This window comes from Macrobrachium nipponense, chromosome 4 (assembly GCF_015104395.2).
Source record: "Macrobrachium nipponense isolate FS-2020 chromosome 4, ASM1510439v2, whole genome shotgun sequence".
NCBI classification, from domain to species: Eukaryota; Metazoa; Arthropoda; class Malacostraca; order Decapoda; family Palaemonidae; genus Macrobrachium; species Macrobrachium nipponense.
Window position 1 is genome coordinate 72975120 of NC_061100.1, and position 5000 is coordinate 72980119.

The window sequence follows — 5000 nt, forward strand, 5'->3', positions numbered from 1 at the left end:
GCCATGGTTGACCTTTCGCTATAAGCGACCTACACGTTAAGGAAGATCAAGCTGATATATCCCGACAAAGACTTGGTAGAGACTGGCTTTAAAATGAGACTGAAGATATCAAAATCAATGCCCAGTCAAAAATTCCCGAGGAATAAGAGACAGCTTAGTATTTAGAGGCACCAGCTAAGAAATTTAGTACTTAGCAGCGTATATTTCACTTTGCAAACGTGGCTGTAATTTTGTTCTTGGGAGTTTCAGGCTTCAGAACCATTTGCAGATGTTTAATATAAATATGATACCTGATTTTATGAGCAACGTGGGAATCTTTGTGCACTATGAATTTTTAAACTAATGGATTTCTTCTCAACATACCCTTATAGCAAACGTGCTATTATGTGTGTGTGTGTATGTCTCAGGAAATTTACCTTTTTCAACAGCATTTTTAAGCAAAGAGTTTATATAAAGGCGAAATCTTCAACTGCTATTTTAGTATCATGAAGTAAATATTCTACTGTATGTAATGTTAGCTAAGAAAATATTCTTTAGGAATAGCGTAAATTTAAAAGAGAGAAAAAGAAATGAGAGAGAACCACTAATAGACAAATAATAAACAGACCTTACCTTACAGACCTTACAGACCTTACATCTTGTTCGGGTTGCCCCAGGTCCCTCAGTGTGAGGCACCTCTAATGTCTACCAAGAGTTGCTAGTACATCTTCCGTATATTTTGCATCTTCCAATCTTGGATGGTCCTGGGATGCAGTTTAGATATTTGTCGAGCTTATTCTTAAACACATCTACGCTCACTCCTGATATATTCCTCAGATGAGCTGGCAACGCATTGAATAGACGCTGCATTATCGATGCTGGTGCGAAGTGGATTAATGTCCTGTGTGCTTTCCTTATTTTTCCTGGTATAGTTTTTGGGCACTATTAATCTACCTCTGCTTGCTCTTTCCTGATATTTTTAGTTCCATGATATTTTCTGCTATTCCTTCTATCTGTTTCCATGCCTGAATTATCATGTAGCGTTCTCTCTCCTTTCTAGACTATATAATTTTAAGAATTGTAGTCTTTCCCAGTAGTCTAGGTCCTTAACTTCTTCTATTCTAGCTCTAAAGGACCTTTGTACACTCTCTATTTGTGCAATATCCTTTTGATAGTGTGGGTACCATATCATATTGCAATATTCAAAGTGGACTACGAACATATGTTTATAAAGCATAAATCATGTGTTCAGCTTTTTTCTTGTTTTGAAGTGCCGTAACAAACATTCCCATTTTTGCTTTACATTTTGCCAACAGAGTTGCTATTTGATCTATTGCATAAAACATGTTCCTATCATCATCACACCAAGGTCTTTAACTGCTTCCTTATTTGTGATGGTCTCATTATTAGGTCCCTTATATGCATATAGCTTTCTTTCTCTGTCTCCATAATTTATTGATTCAAATTTATCAGAGTTAAATACCATCCTATTTACCTCTGCCCAATCATATACTTTGTTAAGGTCTCTGTAGAGCGTTCCTATCTTCATCACAAGTAATTTTCTCTACTTATTCTTGTGTCATCTGCGAAACTACTCACTACCGAATCCTTCACATTATTGTCTATGTCTTCAATCATAATAACAAACAGTATTGCAGCTAACACCGTACCTTGCGGCACACCGGATATTACCTTGACTTCATCCGTATTTCTCGTCGTTTGCAATAACTATCTGTTTTCTGTTGTAAAAATTCTTTTAACCATCTTCCTACTTTATCCACGATATTGTGTTTTCTAATTTTCTTCGCTAATATATTATGGTCTACTTTATCAAAAGCTTTTGCAAAGTCTAAATAAACCACATCTGTTTATTTCATTTCCGCTTTTCATATTTTTGAATATGTTCTCACTCGGTGGACTAACAGTTGGGTTTGTGTACTTTTTCCGGGTACGAAACCATGTTGTCCTTTATTAAAAACAAATTATTTTTTATTAAATGTTTCATAATATTTTTCTTCATTACCCTTTTCATACACTTTCATAATATGTGATGTTAGACTCACAGGCCTATTAAAGTTACTTGCCTCTAGTCTTGATCCACTTTTGAAAGTAGGGGTAATATATGCTAAATTTGTGCTCATCATAAATCTTGCCTGTATCTACACTTTGTCGTAATTAAAAATATTTGCAAGTGGCTTTGCAGAAGAGAATGAACTACTTTCTTTAACAAAATAGCAGGAATTCCATCCGGCCCTGCAGCAGCTCCATTTTTAATTTCATTAATAGCCTGCACAATATCAGCTTCATTAATATCTATGTCAGCTAAATATTCACTATTTTCATCCCTTACTTCTATATCTTATCTTCATTATCTATTCTAGGGGTGATTCTCTCTTATATCGTTCTGCCAGTATGTTGCAAATTTCCTTTTTTCATTCGTTAATCTCCCTTCAATTCTCAGAGGGCCTATTTCTATTCTTCTTTTATTCATCTTCTCGCATATGAGTATAATAGCTGGGGTTGGGGTTTTGCTTGATATTTAATAGGGTTTTTTCTTCCAAGTCCCGTTTTTTTTCATTTCTTTTGATTGTATAATCTTTTTGTTCTGCATTTTCTATCTTACTTTTTTTGTTCTATAACTTTCCATGCATTTTTTTTCTTTTGCAAGACCTTTTTTTCCACTTTCTGATTTTCTGGAACAAGATCCTTCTGTCTCTTGGTATGCATGAATGATGTTTACTTTTCTTCTTCGGTATATATTTTTTCCACTATTTTCTCCAATATTTTATATAATATCTCCGTATTTACCCTTATGTCATCACTTACGAAATGTTATCCCAATCTTTGTTTAATTCTTCATTAATTTCTGACCATTTTATATTTTTACTGTAGAAGTTGTATTTTCCATATCCTTCCCACTTTTTCATTTCTTGCTTATCTCTATTTTCACATTGCTTTGGATGAACTGTTAATTCTATGACATTATGGTCTGAAATATTCGCATTATAAACAAACTATTATTTCTTTAACATAATTCATCTCGTTCACAATACTAGGTCTAAAGTATTTTCCTTTCTTGTTGGCAGGTGATTTATTTGTTGAATGTTGTATTCTAGTAGCATATCTAATAGCTTTTCAAATTGCCTCTTATCTTCTGCACTACTATTACTCTCTTTTTTTGATATGTATAAGTACAAACACAATCTCCTATTCGTTCTTTCCATTCTACGAAAGGAAAGTTGAAGTCACCAGATGGAGAATAGTCCAGTCCTTGTGATTTCTACATATATCATCCAATTTTTCAATTATTAAGTCAAACTCTTTAGTATTAGGAGGTCTATATATTACTATGTTCATCAATTTTTCAGATTCAAATTCTACCGCTATTAGTTCACATTCTGAGTTACTATATTTCTCATATATTTTTCCTTGTTTTTTGTCTTTCCCATATATTGCGGTTCCCCCTTGATTCCTATTTTTTCTATCTGATCTATAAGTTTGGAACCCTTTTATTTGATCATCATTCCCAGTCTCCTGGGAATACCAGGTTTTTCACTTATATTCATTATATCTATATTTTCTTTTCATTTTGGGTTAGTTCTTCTAAGTACTCTATTTTTCTTTTGAGTTACTCGTAACTACAAACCCTGCGCATTCATCACTATGATGGTTTGCATGTTTTCTCCTTTATTTAATACTGGTAGTAATAAGGATTTTCCCATGTCTCTTTCCTGTTCTGGTATGTTGTTTCTTTTTTTCATTTCCAGAAATTCTGACATTAAAAATCCAACTTTTCCATAATATTTGATCTTCCTTCATCATAATATTCATTTTGTGTCTGAATCTGCAATTTTCTCCGTTTCTGCAATATCCTCTTGCATAATAAATACAGTTTATTATCTCTTGAGTAGAAATTTCGGAGCTGATGCTTTGAGATTTTTTGCTGACACCTCTGCATATCTCATTGGTGGTTTGCTTTTCTCTCTTACCTGATATTCTGATTTCTCTCTTTATTTGTTTCTTTCTTATTTTGGATTTTATTACTTGGTTGGTTTATTTATTTGATTATGATTCATGGCTACAGGGTGCATATATTTGCATTTTTTGTCGAACTTACATCCTTTTCCTTCATTTAGGTTTTACATATTTTTGGATGCAGATCTCTGCAATCATCCCCATATCCATCTAAGTATGCACATTTACCATATATTTCATAGTTTTGACATATCTTAGGATGTTTGTAGTAACATCTTTCTCCAAATCTGCAATTCCCTCTTTTCAAAAGGTTGCAGATTTTGTCTTTCTTGTCTATTTTTCCTCTTTCCCGTCATTGTATAGATCTGGGTAGAGCCTCTTCGGGATTTGCTTTTCTGTTGTCATATCGTAATTTATTTCTTTTCGTAGGTATGCTGCTTTATTGCCTCATATGTAGTATCAATGAGTATCTCTGCATCCATACTTTTATCTTGTTCTTTGTTTTCCTTATTTTTTTCTGTCATTTCAGTTTTTGTTTACTTCTCTTCCGTTTTTCCTCTTCTTCTTTTTCTTCTTCTTCTTCCTCTTCCTCTTCTTCTTCATCCTCAACTATTTTGTACATTCAATCTTGATTTAATAACATTGTCTATCCATGATAGACATGTTGAACAAAAATTCTTGTATCTTTTCTCAAATCTTGTATTACCTCAGCACACTGTGGATGGGTCGGAATGTTGCATGCAGCACATTTTTCTGATTATGGTTTTGTGGATTGACTATGCTATACCAAACCTACACAGTTTTGCATGCTTTTGGCATTCTTTTTCCTAATGCATCAATTAGGATATTCACAAGATTCACCTTATTCATTTTCTTTGTCGGATATGTTGGTTTATGTATATTTTCTTTATGAGTCTCTTGACCACTTTGGATTTTATTGGAACTTCTTCAATTATTTTCAAGATGTTTCATTAGATTTGTTTCCAGTTTGAAGGATTATATCCTTCTAATATATCTATGAATGCTTTTGATCTTTTTGGGTTAGA